The sequence below is a fragment of the Megascapheus bottae genome, chromosome 19, assembly GCF_031878675.1.
Source record: "Megascapheus bottae isolate mThoBot1 chromosome 19, mThoBot2.hap1, whole genome shotgun sequence".
Classification (NCBI taxonomy): Eukaryota; Metazoa; Chordata; class Mammalia; order Rodentia; family Geomyidae; genus Megascapheus; species Megascapheus bottae.
In genome coordinates this window covers 6,665,264-6,692,340 of record NC_143527.1, presented here as the reverse complement: position 1 = coordinate 6,692,340, position 27,077 = coordinate 6,665,264, and the positions used below count along the sequence as shown (strand labels likewise).

The window sequence follows — 27,077 nt, the reverse complement described above, 5'->3', positions numbered from 1 at the left end:
AAAAAGTATGTGGAATTAAATTCAAGATGCCTCAAAACCTCTCTTACTTACATATGAATTGTATAATAACTAACTTTTGGAATATAAATATGTATAATACTCATATAGATTTATATTTCCTTTACTAAAGAATTAACCTCTGAAGTTTGGATGTATTTATAATGCAAAGTATTATGGTTTTGTACACTGAAGACTGGCATTTCTAAATCCAGATTGTTCACAGTGATAGTACATTCTTTGAAGTTAAAGTAACATGCCCTTCATTTCCCTGAAGGAAGTAAAACACAACACATAACCCATGAAATAACCATTTCCAGGCAAGAAATATCAGGCCATATGAAACCGTGAACCTTGGTTGAGAGGGAAACAGGAGGCAAGCCTAGTGAGGGTTCTTCACGTGGTCAGCTCAGGAGGAGGAAATACGTGAACTTAAACTATGAGGTCTCCATATAGTGATCACTCATGGCAAATAGAGGGCACCTAAGGGCCTCATAGGTATTGTGTGTTCACGGGCAGAGGGCAAGCTTGTAATCCATGGCAAACTGACTAGAGGACCCACAGTGACACTGCTCACTATTGCAATTAAATGTTTGTCTGGCATCCTCCATTATTGAGATTAATAGCCTAAATGACAAGTGGGCTTCTTCACTTTCTTGCAAAAGTAAAATGTGCAGAGACATTTTAATATATTGCATACACTTCATTGGCTACTGCACGTTGTTGCTTCTCCTACTGTTTTTTTTTAATTTTTAAAATTTAATGGAACGGCATTTTGTAAATGACAATTACCCACTAGGAACAAGCTAATTATACTGCTATAGTCAGAATATTTCCACTGTAAGTGAACGCGCACTTTTCCTCTGCATTCTTCCCTATCACAGCAGCTCAGTGGCGATGGCTGCCTCTCACCAGTGTGGAATGGCTGGCTCCAAGGTGACCTTCCTACAGCCACACCATGTGTTCAGGAACTATGATACGCTCTGGGGAATTAATGACACATCATCGCCATTACCCAGCAAGCACATTGCTACTGTAATTTGTACAAACCATAAACTGGGTGTGGGATGCATGCTGAAATTAAATTGACATTGGATGAAAGTGAACACTGCGACCCCTTTACATATCTGCATGTGCCTGCCTTTCTTCATTTTAATAAGTCATTCCAAAGGAGCATTTTTTGACGGATAGGTATTTGGTATTTATGGGCCATCCGAAATAGACAAAAGTTATGAAAAACTTTCTTAAAATGCTCTTGCCAGCATTTTCAGAACTTCTGTGCACTGATGCACGCGGGAAACTTTTCAGGTTGATGGAAACCTAACTGACAGACTGTCAACACATCCTGTATTGTTTGTGAACTTCGTTGGAATCAGGTAAACAGAAATGAGTGTTTCCTCTTTCGTTTCATGAATCCTAGTAATTTGGGGAAAACAGATATCGATGTACCCCTATCCATTATTTTTTCTTCTTGATAAAACAAAATTGAATTTTTCTAATAATTCAATTAAAATATAAAGACAATGGTGATTCAAGTTCAGCAGAAGGCTGGCTGTGATTGAGAACTGGCAATCTATCTGTGCTCACACACAATCACATCAGATACGAGGTAAGTCCATACATAAGAGCAAATGTGATGGATGGGTAACCTTTAAGAATGGAGATCATCAAGAGGATTTGAATCCACTGAGGTGAGTCCAGCATCCTGATACATTTTCTATTTTCGCTCTAGGCATTTCTGAGTCTTTGTGTGAAGGAAGTCAAGTCATGCTTGCAAAAGGCTTTGGAGCACAGATCTCAGATGTTAAACACTGTGATATAAACCAGCAGTTCATTGATTCTGAAATAAGCAGGAATTGAGAAGAGAGAGTCACAGAATGGATCTTGGTCTCTGGAATTCTTGAAGTGTTATTGATTCTTATGATGTGAAAGAAAGAGCAGTTGGCAGAATAGTAGAATCCAAAATAATATTATATGAAAGGCTAACAAGTATTTAAGAGATTGTGTCACAAATCCAGAGTTAACTTAAATATTCCTCTTATCAGAAATGAACTAGTGGCTAAAGGTTTAACTTAGTGATAGACCAGATGCCTAGTATGTATGATGGCTACAGTTTAATCACCTGAACCATCTCCCATCCACACACATACTGCATAATTAAAGTAATTATGATTAATAATTAAATATAAGAATTAAGGGGAATATTATTGATAAGTATAATAAGAATTATTCTATTTTTGTGCCATTTCTGGGGCTTGAACTTAAGGCCTGTGTGTTTTATGTGAAATCTTGTGCTACAGGCTAACACTCTAATACTTGAGCCAGAGTTTCACTTCTGGATTTTTATAGGTAAGGGAAAATAAGGGTCTTATAGTCTTTCCTGTCTGGTTGGGCTTTGAAATATGATCCTCAGATCCAACCTTCTGAGTAGCTAGGATAACATAGACTTGAACCATTAGCACCTAGCCATTGAAATAATTTTGTCATAGTTAACAAACAAAAATCCCAAAACAAAGCACCCACAAAGCAACAACAATAAAACAAAACAAAATAAAACTGAACTAAGTAAACATCCACCAGGAAAGCCATGCTTGAGAATGCAGTATATTTTGTGGGTTACAGATATGATGGCTCTGCAGTGTACAGAATGATGCATTTTATACTGATTTACATAAAACATTGAATTTCCATATGGGCATATATGCTGGTCAATTTTTTTCCAGTCTTGAACTTTACTGTTGTGCAGAAATTATCTTTTGCATGATTTAAAGCACACTGAGAGTGTGTGTTTCAGAAACGCAAGATCTGTGAACATAAGTTTTAAAATAACGACATAGGTTTAGTGTTCATTTGTAACATCTTTTTTTCTATTTTTTTTGCCAGTCCTGGGCTTGAGCTCAGGGCCTGAGCATTGTCCTTGGGTTTTCTCAAGGCTAGAGCTCTACCACTTGAGCCTCAGCACTACTTTTGGCTTTTTTCTATGTATGTGGTAGCAAGGAATCAAACACGGGTCTCCGTGAATGCTAGGCAAGCACTCTACCACTAGGCCAAACTCCTGGCCCCCATTTATAACATCTTTTATAGATGAATAAAAGCATAGAGACTATCATGTCTCTGTTAGAACCATAGTAGAACATTTTTCACACTAAAAATTTATACTGTATTAATAAATTTCCTTTATTTTCTCTTGGTGCTGTGAGCTCATTTCATGAAAAATTTTGCATGAGTTCCTAGGATATCTTCTCAATGCAACCTGGTGTTGCAGAAGTCTTCTTGAAATGATCTAGTGTCACAGACATTTTAGACATTTTTCATCTGTCACTAAAAATCACTAAAGATATAGGTGTTTCATGTACAACATCTGTGCAGTGCAGTCAAGACTCCTTTTGACACACGCAATCTCATCTAACGAGTCTCCCATGGATTTGCTAGAAGAATCTGCCTTTGGGTTTATTTCAGAGCTATCTAGAATACTTTGGTGCTTGAGGGACTCTGTCAGGAGCCAGGTATCTCCCTGTTCTATTCACAGTTATCATCTTGGATATTTTGTTAATATTCCTCTCTCTTCAAAACCAATTTTCCATGCTCCCATCCAAGCTCTGATCCAAGTCCCTGGAATGTACCAGGACTGAGCCATATTTCCTTAAAAAAATCTTTAAGTTATATTGTTCACAGTCATGAATTTTATTGAAGAAGCTATGTTTCTAAACTACCTTCCTTTGTTTTCTTTTTATGTGAGAGACCAAGTATATTAATGATAATTGCTGCATCACCTATAAACATCAAATCTGGACTGACAAACTGTGTACAACTATTGACAGAGCTTCCAATCAAGGCATCACTAGTGCAGAAGACTCAACTTGATTAGTGACTGACAGCATCCCTCACATTTGACTATGCCTTGCTTCATACCGGGAATCCAGGAGAGCAATGCAGTTAGTTTCTTTCAGCCAGCCACAGAGGTTCTACCTTTCAGTCAGCTCACACTCTACGTCTCCTCTACCTTTGAGATTCAGAGTGATGTTGGCTGACTCACGTTAGAAAAAGCCTGAACAATAGCCTGTGCTTTAGTTGTGTTTTTCTGTTTTTCCACTGCCACCATCATTTACACCTCGCTAAATTAGTGATTTGAAAATTTGCTAATTACAGCTTAGGGGAGGGAGCAATGAAAATGAATGGAAAGCCATGGGTGATTCATCTCCAGGCTTAGGTCACAATACTAAGAGCTCACACTCTAAGTTTGTAGTGTATGCTGCCAGAGTCAGAGACTTATCAATGTGACAAGATTTACTGACATTTTAGAAGTAAGGCAGGCATCACCTCCTCCTCCTCCTCCTCCTCCTCCTCCTCCTCCTCCTCCTCCTCTTCCTCCTCCTCCTCCTCCAATTCCTCTTCTTCTCTTCTTCTTCTCCTTCTTCTCCTTCTTCTTCTTCTCCTCCTTCTTCTTCTTGTTCTTCTTGTTCTTCCTCTTCTTCTTCTTCTTCTTCTTCTTCTTCTTCTTCTTCTTCTTATTCTTATTCTTATTCTTTTTCCATTATTCTCAGTTTTCACAATTTTTTTAAAAATATGTCATCTTCATTCATTCAACTAGATTGCTGAATAAAAATAAACAAGAATATTCATACCATGGAGGCAGTTATTTCTAGAAAATTAATTTTAAAATAGCATACTATTGCATTGTATTTATGTGCTAACCATTTTCATAGCAAACTGTATTCCAGTCTGTTTACCATAGTTAAATAATGCAATTACAGAATGTAATAATAGGAACGAGGGGAGGAAAACAGATAAGGTTTTTGATGAGACTTGAAATGGCAGCTTCAGTAATCCAGGCAGATAGACAAAGCCTATTCCTGAGGTCAATCACTCCTTCAGAGAACTGAATAAGATGACTTCGTGTGAAGTAATGCCACAGAAATGAACAGGCCCCATGTGTTTTTGGAAATGTCAATTTTTATTATGCAATTTTGTTATGAACTGAAGAGAGAAAGTAAATTCTTATCTATGAGAATATAGCATCACATGAATTTAGATTTTTTTCTTCCTTTTCATCTTCTTTTTTTAAATTATTTTTTTCAAATTCATAGATGTTTAGGAGTTTATTCTCTGTATATACTCATTACAACTCAGTACAACAGTTAGTGTAGGAAAGGCTTACTTCACAGGAAGTTTCATCTTATTTTCTTTACATTGCTTGCTTGCCACACAAAAATTAAAATAAGGAATAATGATTAGTCCTGTGGTGAGCAGACAGCTCAATCCTAAACTCATACTTCTAAAAGCAAAATGTCTAGGTGTTTTTGTCTGAAGCAGTCAAAGTGCATTTAGAAAGGCCAAGTAGAGTCATCTCAGTAGAAGACAAGACTGGAAGAGCCCAGAAAGCCTTTCATTCTAGGGAAGCAAGAGGAAGGATCAAGGACATGTTTGATAATTTTCTCTGGGTCATTTTTACTTTAACGTTCAATACACATTAACTTGAGAGAATAGTTTTATTTTGCCTAATAAATATAATATATGTTATTTTTGTTAACAAATTCAAGAATAGTTATTCATGTGTTCAGTTATATCATCATGAATATCACAAAAAGACAGCAATACTTTCTAAGTAGTCACTGAAATTAGTTTTATATTGGGGGTGAAAAATTTAAGAAAATGTACATTTGGTAAACTACAAACTTATGTAGGAAAATGTAAATCATACAATAAAACTCAAATATAGTATAAAAATGGCTGTAATTTTCTTTTTAAATATATTTTCTTGTAATTAATAGAAGGGTTACATTACATTTACCAGATGGAAGGTGCATTATTTCACATACATTGATACCATTTCTCATGTCTTGGTTCCCATTTCCCTTCCCACACTCCTGCCCCTCATCTTATTTTACTCCCTTCCCTATCTGACTCCAAATAACCAAATAAGCATATATACAATATGTCAGATAACCAGGTGAAATACGGTTACAATATGAGATAACCAAGAGAAAGCAAAACAAATGAGAGAAAACACATTACATTAAGGATAACAATCACTCACTATATGGCTTTTGTTTCTATATCCTGGAGGTCATTTCATTTAGTAATACTATATGGCCTTATGTATCTATATTTTATTCTATTGTAAATATCTGCTAGGAGAGCCCAAGGTTTCTACTGATTATGACAAGTGAGGGAAAGCATTGAGCCTATGTTCCTTTTAGTCTGGCTTACTTCACTTAATATGATTTTTTTCTATGTCTTTCCATTTCCTTACAAATGGGTTGATGCCATTCTGACAGCAGCATAGAATTCCATTGAGTATAAATACCACATCTTGTTGATCCACTCATCATCTGAGGGACATCTAGGTTGGTTCCATATCTTTGCTATGGTAAATAGTGCTGCAATGATCATCGTTGTGCTAGTGGATTTAGTATATCCTTGTTTCTGGACAATTGGGTAAATGCCTAGTAGTGGAATTGCTGGGTCATAGGGGAGCTCTCTGTTTAGTCTTTTGAGGAACTGCCATACTGCTTTCCATAGTGGTTGAACGAGTTTGCATTCCCCCCAACAGTGTAGTAGTGATCCCACCTGGCCACATCCCCTCCAGCATCTGTTGTTATTAGTTCTCTTGATCATGGCCATTCTAACTGGAGTGAGATGGAATCTTAGAATTGATTTGATTTGCATTTCTTTTATGGCCAGAGATGGCATTTCTTCATGTGTCCATAGGCCATTCTTATTTCTTCTTCAGAGAAGACTGTCTTTAAATTTTGGTCCATGTTTTAATGGGATGGTTGATTCTTTGGCGATTAGTTTAGGAGTGATTCAATTTTTTGAGCTTTAGATATATTTTACATAAGAGGCCTTTGTCTGTTGTATGGTTAGTGAAGATCTTTTCCCACTCTGTATGTTTTCTAGGTAATTTGCTAGCGATGTCCTTTGCTATACAGAAGCAGTTTAATGTAATCCCACTTATCCAGACTTTCTCTGATTTGTTGTGTTTCTTGGCTCTTATTAAGAAAGTTTCGACCTGTGCCAAGGAGACCAAGAGTATCTCCTATTCCTTCTTGTAAAGTTTTCAGTGTACCTGCTTTTACCTTGAGGTCTTTGATCCATTTGGTCACTTCCTGGTGCAGGGTGACAAAAAGGATCCAACTTTAGTTTTCTGCCGGTACTTAAACAGTTCTGCCAGGACCACTTGTTGAAGAGGTTTTCTTTCTTCCATTCCATTTTTTTTGCTCCCTTATCAAACATTAGGTGGCCATAGGTCTGTGGGTTAATATCTGGGTCCTCAATTAAATTCCATTGGTCTTCAGGCCTGTTCTTGTGCCAGAACCAAGCTGTTTTGATCACTATAGCTCTGTCATAGAGTCTAAAGTTTAGTACTGAAATTCCTCCTGCACTGTTCTTTCTACTAAGACTTTTTTTTTTGCTATAAGGGGTCTTTATTTGTTCCATATGAAATATGGATTGCCTCTTCTGTTTCTTTAAAGAATGACATTGGGATATTGATGGGTATTGTGTTGAATTTGTAGATAGCCCTTAGCAAGATTGTCATTTTCATGATGTTAATTCTTCCAATCCAGGAGCATGGGAGGATTTCCATTTCCTCAGTTCTGTTTTAATTTCCTTTTTGAGGGTTTTAAAGATTTCATAAAAAAATGTCCTTTACATTCTTAGCTAAGTTAATTCCTAGTTACTTTTTTCCTTTGAGGATAATGCAAAAGGAGTTGCTTTACTGATTGTTGCCTCATTCCTCTCATTGCAGGCATAGAGGAAGGCAGTTGATTTTTGAGGGTTAATTTTAGACCCTGCTACTTTGCCAAAGTTTTTAATCAGCTCAAGCACTTAGGGAGTGGAGTCTCTTGGTTTCCTTAAATACAGGATCATGTCATCTGTAAAGAGGGAAAGTTTCACTTTCTGTTTCCCTATTTGGATAAATTTTATGCTTGCTTCTTGCCTTAATGCATTGGCTAGGAATTCTAATACTATGTTAAAGTGGAGTGAAGAGAGTGGGCATCCTTGTCTCATTCTTGATTTTAGAGGGAATGGCTTTAGCTTTTCACCATTAAGTATAATGCTAGCTGTGGGTTTGTCATACACAACCTTTATTATACTGAGGTATGTTCCATGGATTCCTAGTTTCTCCAGACCTTTTAGCATAAAGGGGTGTTGGATCTTGTCAAATGCCTTTTCTGCATCTATTTAGCCAATCATGTGATTCTTGTCCTTGCTTTTGTTTATGTGTTGTATTATATTACTTGATTTGCATATGTTGAACCATCTTTTCATTCCTGTGATGAATCTTGATTGATCATAGAGTATATTTTTGATGAGTTGCTGAATATGATTGGCCAGTATTTTGTTGAGAAGTTTCACATTAATATTCATCAAAGAAATGATGATTCATTGATGAATCTCTGTCTGGTTTGGGGATGAGATTTATAGTGACTTCGTAGTATGAATTTGGCAAAGAGCCTTCATTTTTTAATTTCATTGAAGATATTGAGGAGTATTGATGTGAGTTCTGCTTTGAAGACCTTAAAGAATTCAGCTGTGAATCCATCTCACCCTGGCCTGGGCTTTTCTTGGATGGAAGTTCTCTTTTTGCCATTTCTATTTCAGTGTTTGAAATAGGTTTGTTTAGTTGGATTAGGCCTTCTTGGTTCAGTGTGGATATGTTAATATTGGCAAGAAATTAATCCATTTATTCTTGATTCTCAAATTTTTTCTCACAATGTTTTGAAAAGTATTACCTCAGGATGATCTGGATCTTGGTAATTTCTCTTGAGATATTACCTTTCTCATCTGTGATTTTATTTGGTTGTGCTCCCTTCTGTTTTTTGGTAAGATTTGCTAAGGGCATGTCAATTTTGTTAATTTTTTAAAGATCCAACTCCTTGTTTTGTTGATTATAGATTTTTTAACTCCAATTCATTTAATTCTGCTTTGATTTTAATAATTTGCTTCCTTCTACTGGGACTGTGGTTGGTTTGTTGCTCTTTTTCCAAGAGCTTAAGGTGAGACCTTAAATTGTTGGTTTGCGATTTATCCAATATGTTAATGTAAGCACTCAGAGCTATAAATTTTCTTCTGAGTATTGCCTTTGCTGTGTCCCAAAGGAGTTGGTATTTTGTGTGCTCCTTTTTGTAAAATTTCATAAACTGTTAAATTTCTGTTCTGGTCACCTCAATGACCCATTGGTGATTCAACAATGTGTTGTTCAAGCTCCATGAGTTACAGGGTTTTCATTGGTGGAGTTGGGTGTTCAGTTCTAATTTGATGTCCTTGTGTTCTGAGAGAATGCAGAGAATAATTTCAGTGTTTCTAAATCTGCCCAAGTTTGTTTTATGGCCTAAAATGTGGTCTATTTTGGAAAATGTACTATGTGCTGCTGAACAAAATGTGTATTGTGTTGTTGCTGGGTGGAATAATCTGCAGATGTCTGTTAGATATAGTTGGTCTATACAGTTGTTCAATTCTAAGGTTTCTCTGTTGAGTTTTGCCTTGTTGATCTGTCCATAGGTGAGAGTGGTGTGTTAAAGTCACCAACAATCACTGTGTTTCGATCTATGTATGGTTTCAGTGAATGTAAAGTTTGATTGATGAAGTTTGGTGCTCCAGGATTAGGTGTGTAGATATTTAGGATGGTTATGTCCTCCTGGAGAAAAGATCCCTTAATTAGTGTGTAATAACCTTCTTTGTCTATTCTCACTAATTTTTGTTTGAAGTCTATTTTATCTGATATGAGGATGGCAACTGCAACCTGTTTATGGGGGCCATCATATTGATAAACTTTACTCCAACCTCTCACTTTCAAAAAATGTTTATTTTGGGGGGCAAAATGTGTTTCTTGATAACAGCAGAATGATGGATCTTGCTTTTTGATCCAGCTAGAGAGTCTATGCTGTTGAATTGGAGAGTTATATCCATTGATATTGCAAATAAGGATTGAAAAATATTTACTCTTTTCTGCTATTTTTAAAATCTTTCATTAGGGCCTGTGGCTTGACAGTTCTTGCAGTACTTAGCTGGTATGATTTTTAGGTGCCATTTCTTTGTCAGTATCATGTTTGTGTTGGTTTTCAATGTGTAGAACATCTTTGAGAATTTTTTGTAATGCTGGTTTGGTTGCTACTTACTGTTGCAACTTTTCCTTGGAATGGAAAGTTTTTATTGTTTCCTCAGTAATGAATGAGAGCTTAGCTGGGTACAGTATTCGTGGTTAGTAGTTATTTGTCTTAAGGGAATGACATATATCCTTCCAATCTCTTGCGTGGTCTCTGCTGAGAAATCTGTGGTTATTCTGATTGGTTTTCCTTTGTAAGTGATTGTTCTCTTTGCCCTGGCTGCTTTTAGAATCCTTACTTCGGTCTCTATTGATCTTGTACAGATTATGATGTGGTGATTGGATGCCTTTTCTGGTCAGGTTTGTTTAGGGTTCTAAAAGCTTCTTGTATCTGGATGGGCCTACCCTTCTAGATATTTGGGAAGTTCTCTGTGATGATTCCCTGAAATATATTTCCAATACCATTGACCTCTTTCTCTAGGCCTTCTTTAATACCAGTTAGCCTTCAATTAGGTTTCTTAATTGTATATTGGATCTCCGGAAGCATTCTCTCATATTTCCTAAATTTTTTTTGACTCATTTTATGTTCTTTTCTATAACAATGAGGTTATGTTCAATCCCGGGGATTCTTTCTTCTGCATTGTCTAACCTACTATCAATACCTTCTACTTTCTTCTTCATCTTCCTCCTTCCAGTTGCTCATTTTTGATGCCTTGCATCTCTTGTTTTAGATTCTGTGTGGACTTCTTTAACTCCTTAATTTCCATTTGAGTGTTTAGCTCAGCGGCTTAAGTCATTGGACATTTGTTTGTGGATTCTATGAATTCATCCATATTTCTTTGTAAATCCTTTATCATTGCCTTCTTTATAGCTTTCTCTCATTCACATATCACCTTCTTTATGGTTTCATCTCATTTAGATATGGCTTCCTCATGTATCTCTGTATGTTTTCAAACTTTTCATTAATCATGTTTATCAATTGCATTTGTATAGCATTTAGAGGACTCTCCTCTAGTTTTGCCATTGACTGCTCCATTGCCAGTTCATATTGGGTAGGAGATGCTATTCCTTCATTTGCCATTTTCCTTGAGTTTCTTGTTCTGTCCGTTTGAAAACGGGAGCAATGCTACACAAGATCACAATTTTTAAGATATAACCAACCTAGAACTCTTTAGTTGACCAGACCATAGATGATCACAGTTTTAGATTATTATTATCATTCTCTCTCTCTTTTTTGTGTACTTACAGACAAATCTAACACCACCACCATTTTATGACCAAAAAAAACCCAAACCTTAATCCAATTTCTATTGTATTTATGTTCCTCTGAACCTACAGTATAACTGAACACCTAGATATACAGTATTGATCAACAACCATCAACTGTAGATCAGAAAAATAGTATGAAAGACAAGCGGGGAGGTAAGAAAAGAGTAAAAGAAAAATGTTGGAGTGTAGGATTAACATAGTAATGAAGATAAGGGATGGCATAGGGATAACTGACCTAAGGTGAAAGAAAGGTAAAATAGTTGAGTACCAAATTCAGAAAAAATAAGAAAGAGTAATAAGAAGAATATATAGAGAAAGAGGTAGGTATATATAGGAGAGTTCAATGATGAAAATTTTAAAAAGTAAAAATAAACAACAACAAAAAGGTGGGGGTAGATCCCGCACAGCTGTGAGTTCTTAGACAAGAAATACTAAGGTTAAGAACCAACAGATTAAAAATCAGGTGACTGTATCAATATAGTTATCATTTGTATCCAGTTTATACCCAATGCTCTCACTATGATTCTAGGACCAACCACAATGACAGAAGGAAAGCAGGGGGGGTAAAAAGGAAAGAGTCATAACATCAAAAAAAAAAAGGTGGAGGTAAAATGGCAAAAAAAATAAGATAAGAATATATAAAAATGCAAATGGAATATGCAAATGATAGAAAAAAGGGAAAAAATGAAAGAAAGGGAAAAAAAGGGTATTCTTCAGTTCCCCCCCCCCAGCAGGAAGGGGATGGGATAGGAAACGTGTCTCCACTAAATTCCGGACCCAAACCCTTCAAAAAGTCTTTTCCTCCTGCAATTTGGCTTTGTGGTTTTTTTGATTGGTAGAAACCTTGGGCTCTACTAGCAGAGATCTGCAATAGAGCAAAACCTTGATACATAAGGCCATATAGTCTGAAGCTAATTGAAAGGACCTCCAGGATATTGAAACAAAAGCCATATAACGAATGATTGTTGTCCTTAATGTACTATGTTATCTCTCATCTCCTTTGCTGTCCCTTGGGTATCTCATATTGTTACAGTTATCTGATATATTTGTTATCTGATATATTGGATTTATTTGTATTTGGTTATTTGAAATTGGATAGGGAAGGGGGGAAAACCAAGATGGGGGGGTGGGAGGAGGGTAATGGGGACCAAGACATGTGAAAGGATATCAATGTATGTGAATTAATGCACCCTCTATCTGGCAAATATCATGTAACCCTTTTATTAATTACAATAAAAAATATATTAAAAATGGTGGAGTCACCAACAACTTTGTTTACCATGACTGCTCCCCTCCCCCCCACCCCCCATCCCCCCACCCAGGGGGAGGAACTTCTGCTAGTGCTAGGGATGGACATCCGGCCTTGCTGTCTCCAGGAAATCCTTTGCCCTTTTGAGTGATGTGGCTGCCATCACAACTTCTCAGTGGAAACTTCTCCACTCACAAATTGCTGGACTTTCTGGTTCCGTGAAGCTGGCAGGTCTGTGCCATGGCCCGGTGACAGCTCTGGGCTCACACAGGCTCTTTCTGGCTCTGTGTGGAGCTGGCAGTTCTGTGCTGTGGAGAAGCTCTGTCTGCTCAGGTTCAGGGGGAGGCTTTGTGTCCGCGGGGGCTCTGAGTGGCTGGCGCCGCTCCCTGCTGTCTTCTTACACTGGTTTTCTGCCTTTCTCCTCTCTGACTGAGATCTCTGTGGTGATAAAGCTTGCTTAGGATGGATCTTTGGGTATGAAATTTCCCCTACGATGCTAGCTAGAACTGGCGTCTTGGCGAGAGCTCGGAAAGACTCACACTGAACTGTCCCCATCCTCCACTAATCCTTCTTCTTTTTTTAAACAATCTACTCTGTGCACTGGAACATTTGCTTCCATTCTAAGAAAGGGGACTAGTGAATACTTAGCTGCGTATTACATGGGGATGAGTTATGAGGGAGTGCCCGAGGGCAAAATATACATCTAAGTTGTTAAAAAATAATTATATTTCCACATTTTGGGGAAGACAATGTTTCTGACTGTGATTGTAGTCTATATTTAAAGAAAACATTTACCTGAGACAAGAAAGTAGGAAGCCATGCTGATAAAGTGCTCTCCCTGGTGAATAAAGACTGTGTGATTCCTGTATCTTGTCTCCATTGTCATGACTTCTGAGTGAGGACAGGCATGCTTAGATTTTTCTCAAATTTAAGGGATGAGGTATTTAGGACAGAAAACAGTTGTGGGATTTTAAGGAAATATATACCTAAATCAGTATTCATGCTGATAAGTCTTATTTCAAAGAACAGTATACAAAAAGACTTCTTAAACTATATGAAGAATTCTTCAAACTCAAGTATAGCAAAGAGAAATATCTGAATGTAAAATGATCCAAAATACACAGAAAACTCTTCAAACTCAAGTATAAGAGAGGGGGTCAAAAGGATCCAAAGGCCTAAACAGACACTTCACAAATGAAACCATAGTTGAAGATGAGCATATAAAGTGATGCCTTAATGACACTTGACTGGGGGAAAGTCAAATGAAGGCCACAATCTGGGAATAGCATTCTATGAAAATGGCTAAACTCTAAAACGAGGACAACAAACAACCAAAGCTTCTGAGAGCACGGAACTGAGATTTCTAATGCTCTGGTAAATGTAAGATGATCGAGTCACCACTCGAGGAAAATTAGCCATTTCATACAGAACTAAACATATTTTACCACTTCATCTAGCTATTGCACTACCCAAAAATGTGCACAGTTGTGTGTGTGTGTGTGTGTGTGTGTGTGTGTGTGTGTGTTTCACTGGGGATTGTACCTTCAGTAATGCCCATACTTGCAAGCTCATTTACACTGAGCTATGTCACTGGCACAAGAACTTTATATGTATCAAGATGATTACAGACTCACTCATTTTGTAGCTGAAATTCACAGTCCTGTCACCTTTACTTCTGGATGTCTGGAATTGCAGAAATGACCGTGTCTGCATAGTCAGGTAACATGCACGTTGCATTTATCAGGCTTCATGACACCTAGCTGCATAAGAAACTTTATTGCAGCTTTCATCATAATCATCCATACTTTGACATAGCCAACAAATCCTTCAACTTGTTGTACTTCATGAACATGCTTTGAAATATTTGGTTTTTACAGAAGATCAAACAAGAACTAGAGCTTTAGAATAGAAGTTCAGCATCGCTACCTTGTTACCAGCCCAGCTTTTGCCTGGCACTCATTACCAGACATGGGAAAGTAAAGTTTATATGTATTGTACATGTTCAGACAGTAGAATATTAACTAAAGATGTAAATAAAACCTGAGACCAAGAATGACTTGGAATAATATTGAAGTCATATAACTAATTAAAAGAAGGCAGTCTGAAAACAGATATGTCTGATTTAAACTATATCATATTCTAGAAAAAGGCAAACTATAAAGACTAAACACACAACAGGATAGCTAAGTGATCATCTCGATGGTGGGCTGAGCAGAGCACAATGCTTTTTAGGGCAGTGGAATTGCCAGGTTTTATATTTAGAGAATGTTTACTGATTTATGGAAACTGTGGACACTGCGTATGAATGATATGTCAAATAAGGTTCATCAGTTTTAACAAATTTAATAAAAGGAGGGCGAGCCTGTTTATAGATATAATATTTATGGAAGATTCAATTTCTTTCTAATCACTTTCTCTGTGAACCTGAGCTTCTTTACCTAAAGTCTGACTTAAAAAAGAACACAAGACAATAACCAAACACAAAAAGCCTAATGACTGTTGATTAATCTAATTAGGAGGAAATATATAGTTCCACTCTTGTTTCTACTGAGCAGCCCCCTAAAAAAGCAATACAATTTCTATTGGCTTTAAATTCTATTCTTCTCAATAATGGTAAACAGTTACTACATGATAACAATTTAAAAATAATTCTAGGTATTCATCTTACTTTTGAATATCGTTATATGCTATGTGGATAAACAATTCACACCTTCCTATTTTTTAGAAGAAAGCGAATGCATATTTTCCACAGTAAAGGTAGCCATCTATCTCCTTCAACTACACATTAGCAAAAGAAAATGAATTTGTGTGTTCCAAGGATATTATTTGCAAAAGAACAACCTCATTTTATACGAAGAAACCATATTCATCTGGATTTTTTTGAAATGGAAACTTTGTTACAAATACAAAAAGCCCAGCCAAGAGCCTTCTGATCCTGCTAAAAGGAAATCTGTTCATGATGAGGTTTAAATGATCAGACCTGAAAATCCTCAACTAGTTGACTGACTTCATCATCAGTTTGTTCTCTTATCAACAGTTGCAGACATTTGAATAAATTCACTTTGATTTAATCTGTGGAGACATCTGCAGATTTAAACATGTTCTAGCAAGACAAATGGAGTGACAAAATGCAATAAATGAGCTATGCATTCTACAAGTAAATATATTTGATGCCAAGAGTTAGTGACAAAAAGAAGCATAAAAGAAGAGAAATCCAACACTGCAGACCTATTCACTTTGACAAAAAAAAGAGGTGCAAAAGACTCGGTTTGGAGAATGCCATTTTGAAGACGTTGCAATCACTGGGAAACAGATGATGCTAAGACTATGTGTGCTACAGACTCATCTCTTCTCTCCTTTCTTCTTTCTGACCCCTGCCACTGGGACACAGTGGAAGATGCTGCCCTTTTTGAGAGAGCCAAGTAGCCCTGTCTCTTCTGATGTGATGATTTACACGGGAAAGCACCTGCCAGGCCACTTGGTATAGCATATTGTGAGGACCTGACTTTCACCAAAACAATTACAATAAGTACATAAACACATAAACACATAAATAAATAAATTAAATAAATAAATAAATAAATAAATGAATGAATGAATAAATAAATAAATAAGACAGAGTACTGGAATTCAATAGAAGGTCAGAATGGCAATGTCTATGCCTGGCCCAGCTTCAGTTTGTGCTTTTGACATCTGGCGCCCATTACCAGAACAAATTATAGCAATTCCAAACAGTGGCCATGGAAGAGAACCGCCTGTACAGACAACAGGACACCCGCATGCCACAGGAACTGAGTCTCACAGCAAAGCACTCTTAGAAACTTTTCTGTCCCTGTTTCTGCAGACTTACTGCCTAGCCTCCACAAAACCAGAATTAAAGAAGAGGCGTAGGAGGGCTGTTGATTACTCTACTGTGTTTTACTTCCATTTCACAATGGCTGTGTGAAATCGAACTACCAGAATCCAAATATTAACAATACGGTTGGGGCTTCACTTTATTCCATTTACCAAAACAGAAGAAAATCAGTTTCATTGGAGGAAATTTGACTCGTGCTTTCTGAATGTTACAAAGCAATTTGGTAGCATACGAAGAAAATTCATCACTTAATAATTCTTCTGCCTATTTAATTGCACCCTTTATTGTCATACATAATGGTAACTTTCCCAAAATACCCGTTTGGATTTTTCACGCCTTCAAATCTCATTAGAAGTTGTTGAACTCTTTTTAATATTTGTGTTTCTTCTTCGCAAGTTTTGTTCAGTATCCATAAAAATTATATTTATGCAAGAAAAATCTAAGTCTTTTATGTAATTTTACAAAGGAGTGGAGCAAACTACATTGTTCTTCTGGAATAGAAAAGTTAAATTTCCGGGTAATTTACTTGGTAATTGTGGCTGTGTTTTTGTCTGAAATTTTTTGATATTATGCATGCAAAACACAAACCTGAGGCACATAACGGTGCTTCATAAGTAAATGCACCACATATTAAGGGACTTCATTTAAAATAAAATACACTGCTTTTAGCTCCTGAGTGTACATTTGATTTCTATGTTTATTATGTATTAAACCATATGAATAGGTTTTTCTCTAAAGGTGTGCAGAAATAATATTCATTCTTGACTTTATATGCACATATATAACACTATACAATCATTACTGTGCAAATGCATACCAACATGTATATGAACATAGCATAAATGTGTGTTTTTCTCTTTTTAATAAGATCCTATTGCCAGGCACTGGTGTCTTATGCCTGTCATCCTAGCTACTCAGGATGCTGAGATCTGAGCACAATGGTTGAAAGACAGAAAAGTCCCCTGTCTCTCATTAGCCATTCAAAAGCTGGAAGTGGAGCTGTGGATCAAATTGCTAGAGTACTACCCCTGATTAAAAGAGCTCAGTGGCTAGCCCCTGAGTATAGGCCCCACAATTGCCAGAATATAATACTAATCTTCCAGTATTAAATTCTATATGTCTCCTATTTATTATGCTTCCATTAAATCCTATAGTCTTCTATTTATTTATGCTTGTTCATATAAAGAACTCAAACTGGAGTTTTAGCATAAATTTACTATTGTTACACAGCTAGCTGTGTTGTTGTGACATGCATTCAAGTGTGCATAGGAGGTATACATGTATGAATAAGTATGTGTGCTCCATGTAAAAACAACGAAAATTCTCCAAACGATTGCATAGCAAGCTATCATCTCAGACTGTATATTCAGACTTGTTTATCTAGTGCCAACTTCGGGTCTACAAAGTGAATATTTACACAATGGTTTGCAATTTACAAGGAGAATATGTGCCTGTAATTTAGTGTAAGCCTATCAAAGAGTAATAAAAGTTTGGGTGAATGTTGAATGCTTCACATAGGGCATTGGAAATTTTTTAAGTGACGGGGATGGAAAATTTGATGATCATACAGGGAGAGTTCAACATTGTTTGAATGTCCTAGGAACACTGGCTGCTTTAAGTATACTGAGTCTCTAGGGCAACTGTCACAGGGGCGCAGAGATGTGTGCCGTGACTGAAGGCTCATGCTTCTGTCTGCTGTTCACTTCTTTTGCCCAGAGACTTTTTCTAACATACAGTTTTAAGGGAATCTTTTTTCTCTTTCCCTTACAATTTCTATCAATTTAATGCTTGCTAAATTGAAAGCAGAACTTTTTAATTGACTAAGTACAGTTTTGTGGGAAAAACAATTGTATCTTTCTGGTCATGCTTTAGGATAATTCTAAGTTTAAATTCTCAGCAATTTAATTCATTACTGTTATATTTAGGACTACAAAGACCAGATTGGCATTCTTGTTATTTTGAGCAACTCCATCCGCCCAAATACTGAAAAGGAAAAGTCCACCTTCTAACCTTCGAAGCATGTTTCTACATTTATATTGTAAAACATTCTCTCAAGAGATAAAACTAAACAAGTCTCATCAATAGCAGGCAGAAATCTTCTTTAGTAATGGCTTAGAAAGCAAGCAATTGAAAGGAATCTTCCTCTTCATTACATGGGAACTTTATCTTTGTTGAGATTTTAATTCTTTCAAAATCAAAAAGCCTCTATGGCATTTCTAAACCTTTGTAGTCTTAGTTACTTTTTGTTGTTGTTTTCTAAATAGCTCCACCTTGTAATTTCTCTTTAACTGATATGAGATTATTGAAAAATGAAGATGCTTGCTATAGGTATTTCTTTGTTTTTTCTTTGTTAATGTTGCTATGCAAAATTCAGATAAAAATGAGAATGTGTTATTCTTGGGGATACAGATATTTCTGATCTATTGCTTTGTAATTTCTTGTATTTATCTTAATTTTACCAAATAGAACACTTTTCAGGGAAGTGATATCCCATTTTATGTTTTGTTGTTTTATCATTTTATGAGGATATATATTTGATAATCTGTTAAATAGTTTGTTACTTATTTTGCAATAAACTGGAGAGTTTTACTACATTTAAGGATTCTTTAATCTTTAAATGCTTCAACTATTTATATTTAATAAGCTTTTTTCTTCCCTTTTAAGTTAAGTTTTATCTTACCATTTTTTAATTGTGATAATTCTTTCATATAACAATATTTTTCAGGGCTACTTTGTTCAAATCATCCATCTGCCTTTTCCTCTACTCATAACAGATGGTTTTAGTTATTGTTTTGTTACATTTAGCACTTTACAATGCTGATAAACATATGTATATATATCAGCATAAACACAGAAAAAAATAGCTACAAAAAAGTAGCTATCTATGAAAGGCAAAAATATGACTCAATTGTTGAGTTATATATATTGCTTGAGAGAATTAGTCTAAAATGATGTATTGATCTCTATTTTTCAAACATGATTAAATCAAATCATTCCCCTTTATCTTTTTATGTACATCATAATGTGGAAATGCACACAGCACTGGATAATACTATTTTTAAGCAACAACATTTTTACCTCTTAGTTCACTCATTACTTTATCATATTGGTTGTTCAGTTCATTAAATATTCCTGAAAAACAACTTCTTGGCACAGAAATGACAACAACTATCTATTTTATGATACTTTAAATGTTAAAAACAATCCAAATGCATGAGTATAAAGTAAAATATTGTTGAAGGAAGAAAAATGTTCTAAAATTAGATTACAGCAATGTCTGTGAAACCCTGTAAAATTACTAAGGAAACTTTACAATACACATTGTAAACAAGGGAGCTATACACTGATACCTGGTATGAGAAAAAGTTTTCTAGTCACTTTAAATCTATAACCAAAGCTCTTACTTTAAAAGAAAATTAAAAAGTTAAAAAGTATGTTGCTGACAAAAATATGATGGCTTAAATTTAATATTTCTATATTACTGTATTTTTAGAACACTGGGGAAAGAACCCAGGTTCTAACAATTAAGCACTTGGCCATATTCCTACAAGCATAAAGTCAATGTGTCTAGAGTCAGAAATTTTAATGTTTAAAAATAAGAATGCAGTGAATAAATTTAATTGCAGCTCCTGTATAGTGTAATTTTATACTCTTAATTGTCTAGAAAGACTGACAAAAAAAAGTCAGCAAGTAAAATTCAGCAAGTAATAGGTTGAAATGAATACAGGTACTATCCAGAAGTTTGATCATATTCTGGAGACTTGGTATAATGTATATAACATAATGGGGCTATTCATCCAATAGTGTAATATTTTTCATTTGATAGATTATTTTATCTCAAATATATGAGAAGGTTCAATAAAAGATGGGTAAAGCAAATCTACAAATCATGGCTCTTCCAAAGACGAAAATCTTGATTTAAAATATGTATATTTTGTAAGTATGCATGAATGTGTATTTACATGACCTGCAAGACCTTGAGTAATATTAATTAATACAAATCTGGAATACTGAGGCTTAGTGCTATTTCTGTTTCTCTATTAGCTAAATCAGGTCTAGGCTTTAGAATTAATTTAAGCTCAAGTTCCTGCAAACTGTATATGGAAATTTGCTCTCCTTCATGTATCACAGATTGTCGGGAGCAAGAGTGGAAACAAACTGTACTTTGATTTGCATCAGATAAAGATGCCCAGGTGAAAAGCAAAGGCCTCCAGAGGTAAGTAGAAGTCGGCCGACCCCCTGTATGTCTGTGTTTTGTTTTATTTTTTTATTCCATTTTATTTTATTTTATTTTTTTAAAAAAAAAAAAAAAAGAGTGCACTGTGGGCCTAAAATAGAGGCCTGGGTGGTCAAGGGACGCCTTGACCCCCCTTCCCCTTCTGAGTTTCTTGTCAATATCAAGGCATACCAGAGAGTCCCACCTGCAAGACATGTCTAAATCTAAAATTAGCTTTTAAGTGTATCTGATTGAGTCCAATTTTCTTGTTATATGTCAATGTCTGATTATTTAAAAGTCTCCGCTTCTCTGTCTTGTTCATGTTACATATTTTTCTTTGTCCAGTTTTTGTCTTTAAAATTGGTACCATTTCTAAGTGTGGGTCCTTATGGTTTTTCTGTGCGTACTCAAGCACACATCCTTGTTATTTATTTGAACATTTCTGGGCCTAGCATGGCCGCTCCCCCATGTCTGCAGTTGTAACAAGCCCTGGAAAAATAAATTCCAGCTAAGCTGCCTTGCAAAAAGTTTTGTTTCGAACCTGGTTCTCACCTGTAAGAGTAAAATTGGCAAAACTCTCTTGACACAAACTTCCGGAAATTGAACGGCCGATATTAATTTTGCGCGCTTTATGATCTTTGAGTATGAATGTGTGTGAATGAGTGAGTGAACATGTTCAAGGTTAAATTGTCAGCATGCTGGAAAAAAAAAAAAAAAAAAAGGATAAATTTATACTTAAACACAAAGACAATTGGGTAAATCTAAGCTTAAAACTTCAAGAAAAATATTAGGTTTGGATGTTTTACAATGTCTCAAAGAATTATTGTGTTGTCTTAAAGAAAAACTGGTAAATATTTTTCTAGATCCTGAAATCTGCATTTTATTGCAGGGCATACAGCTGTTTACATTGTAAACATTGTATCCTGTTCAGCTCAGAGGTGTTAGGGAATTTGGGATTTATTACTTTAAGTTAAAGTTTGGAAACATGTATTAGAGATTTAAATGTAAAATTGTTCATTAACGTCAGAAACTTTGCCTGTCCTTTCTTGCAAACTGACACTAGAAATCTGATGGTAAAATGTGGATAATGTGATTAGTATTTTAAAGGAATGTTAAAAAGGAAGAAAACTAAGTCCAGACTTGGACTTTTGGTGCACTGATGTCTATAGTTCTTGCATTAGGGAAAAACTGTTATTTGAGTTTAAACTGTCGTTGGAGTTTTAGACAGTAATCTAAACTGCATAAGAGCCCCTTTTTTCTAAAAGGCAAGAGGAGTGCCTTGGGCCCTAGGGGGCCTGAGGGCAGGAGCTCTTTGTGCCCTTAAAGGTTTTTCAATTGCAAATAAAGGCTAAGGTGTTAATTGTTTAAGCCAGTATCAGTAAAAGTTATTAAGAACATTGGAAATGGGTTTCTAAACAATATTTGAAAGTGAAGTTGTCTTATATGTTTAAAGAAAGAGAGAAAAGGAAAATCAGGACTACCAAAGTAATTGCTTAATTGCTATTTCAGCTTGCTCTTGTAACTTCCAGCTAGCCCATTGGAGAAGAACAGCAATCCTTATTCAGATGTAACTTTGGCCTTTTCCAGGTTCTAGGTAAGCTCATGCTTAGAGACTATTTCTGTGTCTACCACCTTGTTGCTCTATTGGAGATACATGGCCGTTCGTAGGACTCACTGATCTGAAAACTGCAGTTTTGAGCCAACCCCGGGCAAAGCAAAGTCCCTGTGAGATTGTGGTGTCTAATCTGGCAGCAGAGTGCTATTAAGGCAGAGTTGCTTTGGAGCTTGAAGCCGCAGAGTGCTAGCTCTGAGCTGAACAGCTGGGGGACAGCACTCAAGCACCAAGCTCAGGACTCACAGTGGCAGGGTGCTAGCCTTGAGCTGGAGAGCTGAGGGACAGTGCCCAAGCCCTGAGTTCAAGTCCAGCAACTAAGCAAGTGAATTGCCAATGGGACATTTATCCCTGTGTGGGGAAACTCTACTGGGACACGACGCAGAAAGCCTCTGCTTGGATGGCAGAGATGGTGTCAGATCTTAGTCACTTGTGCTTGGCCGATCAAATTAATCAGAGCCGGGAGGTCATAGAATAGTTTGTAAGCATGCCTTACTAATGCCCGTGCCTTTCATAACTGGGCAGGAACTTGTCAATCTTCTGTGATAGTGGATAGTTTAAAGCCCTAATTGAGCAAAATTTTTATTTATTTATTTATCTATTTATTTTTGACACCAGCCACAAATTCAGGAAAAGTTTGTGGATCTGAGACTTGTGTCTCTATTAATCTGTTTAGATCTGACAACTGAAGCATTGTTAAGGTTGCAGAAATTTAGTTCCCCAGACAATCAAGAAAAGGCTTTTGCAAATGGGTGCTATGTAACTACACTATTGTAGCCAAAGATGGTTTGTGCAGTTGTTAAATGTCAAATATGATCTCTAGTTTGGAGTAAATTATTATTCCTGATATCTAATCCTTGCAATCCCTAATAAACAGGCTAGGCTTTTTAAGGTCCCTGGTCAAGCACAGAGACAACGCCCCTGAGTCAGCTTGAAGAAGTCACAGAAGCCGAATCTCCGCCCATCTATCCCCTTTAGATGAAGGGACCAGTCATTTTTGGAAAGTGAGACAGGATAATGAGATATTAGAGATAGTGAAAAGAATAGAGATTGCACTTGTGTTTCTTTTAAAATAAAGGCGGGGGATATGTCGGGAGCAAGAGTGGAAACAAACTGTACTTTGATTTGCATCAGATAATTGCTTGATTGTCTCATTGTTTTTTGGCCTTCTCCTGTTCAATTGATCTGAGATTTACCATATGAATGTAACCCTCAACAGCTCCCTGATTAACGATCTGGATGTAACACCTGGGAGGGCCCTGGTCTCCGGAGGGGATAAAAACTTTGTGTTAAGAATAAACGAGGCGCAGTTTTTGCTTGGGCTGCAGACCTCCTGGACCCGATGTGTTTGTCTCTCTTCTAATTTTTCCAGTCCCTGCCCCTTATTTCAGGAACCCCAATTTGCTGCCGGGAGGCCCCGGCAACAGATAAAGATGTGTATTTTTATTTTACATAAAATGAGATTTAAAAATAGATCTGTTTCAAAATAAAATACAAATATACTGATATTCCCTAATAACCTATATGAATAGGCTTTGATAGTTCAATTTCACTTCCAGTAGAACCATTCTGTGATAAGACATGCCACACTAACTGCTCATGAGCTTTTGGAAGATTCTCCCAATTCTGGTAGAGCTCTTACTACTTTACTTCACAATATAAAAGAACTATTCCAAATAAATTAAATTTAATCACATTGATGTTAGTTTATACTGTGTTACTGTTTTGAAAGTAGGTAAAAGGATACCTACTTTCCAGATCCATTGGTAGATTTTATAGAAGTTAAAAAAATTAAAGGTAAGAGTCACAACAATTAATATTTATGTGTAAAAGTGCAAAGGTGCATGTGGCATCCTGAAAAACAGACAGGATTTCCTCATAAATGCTTTCTTGTCACAGAGCTAGAGGACGGAAGCAGACAAGGTTCAGTGGAATATCTATCTACACAGGAACTACGACTGTCACAGTTAGATGAGCAAAACTTATAGTTTTGATAGGTATTCGTTTTTCTTTATTATTGGGGTAATAATAATACATACAGGGGTTACAGTTACATTTGCCAGGTAGTAGATGCATTACTTCTCACACATTGATACCCCTTCTCATGATTTTTTTCCCCATTTCCCATCCCCTGCTCCTCTCAATCATCTTGTTTTCCTCCTTCCTTCCTTTTCTCATGGAAAAATCAGTACTCCTCACTTAACAAAATAAATGTTTATGCAATGCATAAAACAATAGATGGCTGGATTTCTCATTTGTTGTCATCCCTGACTTGAAAAGGGGAAATGGAACTGTGACATCTTGGAATGGGGTAGAAAGGGAAAAGATTCGTTAGGACTGATGAAGAAACAATGCATTTCATAACCAAACAGCAATTGCTTCCGAAAGTGTTAAAACACCACTGGGAGAAATGACCCCAATGTCTTTTGTGTGTGTGTTTCCTCTTGATATCTTATTGTTGCTAATGAGCTAACGAGCTAAATATAAGGTTACAGGCAAGTGCTAAATTTGAGGTTTACTTTGCAGATTAAAAAGGGTGGATGTCTTTTATGAGCACGTTTTTATGAAGGCTGATTAACTGCTACGCAAAATATTATAATCCCATGTTTATGATCATTTAAAATAATTAAAATACTGTGATTGTCTAAAACAACCCCACATGCTACAAAACAAATAATTGTAGAAAAAGTAACATCATAGTCTGAAAATCTGTGAATTAAATGCCATTGTGTTAGTAGGATCTCCTATACCACAGGTACCTCTTGCCTGTTTAGTGAACAACAAAAATCTCACCATGTTCTTCCTGGAGCATATTCCTTCATAAACCATTTCTGCTTCATTAAGAAGCTCTGTTGGCATGGCTTCTCTCACATCTCCCAAAGCAGTAGGGAACAGCAAATTCCAAGATTATATTACATCTTTCAGTCACAAAGCAGTTTCAAATGAGACCCAAATCAGACCAGTAACTGTCTCAGGCAGCATGTACAATACACACCATTCTGCTTGGAACCCCCAAATGTTAATGTTGTAAGCTTCAATCTCTATCATTCCACATGGTGGAGAGTTCCAAAATCTTGAGATGTGGATCAAAAGGAGCCAATGTCTTTGATTCAATGAATGGATAATGTCTACCAATTCAGGCCAACACTATGTACAAAACAGAACTGGAATGGGAAATGGGGATTTCTCAAAGCCCACAAAGTTATCCAACACCACGAATACTAACCACATAGCAACCGCAACTATTGGGGCCAGCCATTTGAACTTCTCCAAGAAGGTGGGGAGCAGTATAAAAAAATTATTGATACCCTGGACCCTAGGTGCTTTCACCCATAAACCTAGCTATTCAAGAGGCTGAGATCTAAGAACTGTGAGCAGGTCCATGCTGCCATCTTTGCAGTGTACTCTTCTCCTCCTAAGGATCAGGGGCCACCCTGAGAAAGCTGGTTCGCAACTCTATTCTGGACATCATTGATGGCACAGCTCAGCTTGTGGAAGTGCTTCTTACCACTCCAGCTCAGAGTCCTGAGAAGAATGACCTTATTTCCTTCAGCAGTGTCTGCCTTGCATGCGAGCAGGTGCCTCAGATAACAACAGAACAAAAGCTGCAGCCCTTCTAATGCTGAACAAGAGTGTAGATTTTGTGAAGGATGCACATGAAGAAATGGAGCAGGCTCTGGAGGAATGTGATCCTTACCGTGGCCTCTTGAATGATTCTGAGGAGGACAACTCTGGCAATCACAAGAATGAGGATGATGCATTGGGGATTCCAGTCAATCAGGACTCACACTGGTCAGAGAAGGACCAAGAAGCTCAGAGTTCCATACCTTGCACTGCAGATAGCATCAGAAGCATGCTTAAAGAAAATCCAGCTCGGCCGGGAGTTTGGCCTAGTGGTTAAAGTGCTTGCCTAGCATGCATGAAGACCCAGGTTCGATTCCTTGGTACCACATACATAGAAAAAAGCCGGAAGTGGTGCTGAGGCTCAAGTGGTAGAGCTCTAGCCTTGAGAAAGTCCAAGGACAGTGCTCAGGCCCTGAGCTCAAGCTCAAAAAAGAAAAAAGAAAAGAAAATCCAGCTCTTAGTGGCAGAGAATGGGAAAGACCAGGCGGCCCAGTGGATGACATTGTGGATATTTGTGATGAGATCAGCCCCAGTGTGGATGATCTGGCCCTGAGTATACATCCACCTGAGTGCCAACTGACTGTGTGACTCAAATCCGCAAAACTCGTGTCTGTTTTAAAGAAGGCACTTGAAATTACAAAAGGGAGTCATGTGGCCTCTCAGCCAGAAGATAATTGGATCTTTTTTCTCATTAATGCCATTGATCATTGTATGAACAGAGGTTAAATAACTCTCTCAGAGTGCAATTGAATTATGAGTTTCAGGCTCATTCATATTCTTTCCTTTCCCTCTTTTGCAAAAGAGGCACCCGGGCCTCCATATCTGCTTTTAAGTGGAGCTAGAATAATTGCTGGATGGAAAGGTAGTCCTTATATATATTTAATAAAAGTCTATTATCATAGATTGTTGACTATGCAGATTGGCAATTATTTATAAAACCACGAGTATAATATATTTTGTGCTAAATACGAAAGATAATGACATAAGTTTGTGTTTCTGAATTTTCTCTCAGATTCTTAGGGAAGCTGCTTTATTCTTAATTTGCAGTAACCTACATTGTTTCATTGCTTATGGTATTGATGATAAAATGCCAAAGATGATTCTCCTTTTACAGTTTCTTTGAGAAGTGTGGTCTATTGAAACTAGAACCTCTCTTTCTTCCTTTCTTCCTTTCTTTTGGAGTAGTAATAGGATTTGAACTTA

At 36.7% G+C, this 27,077-nt stretch overlaps 1 pseudogene; it reads left to right on the top strand.

Annotated features, from left to right (window-relative positions):
• The first annotated feature begins 894 nt into the window (after positions 1 to 894).
• LOC150049583 (cyclin-D1-binding protein 1 pseudogene) lies at positions 895 to 26,631 on the top strand (annotated as a pseudogene).
• The last annotated feature ends 446 nt before the right edge of the window (positions 26,632 to 27,077 follow it).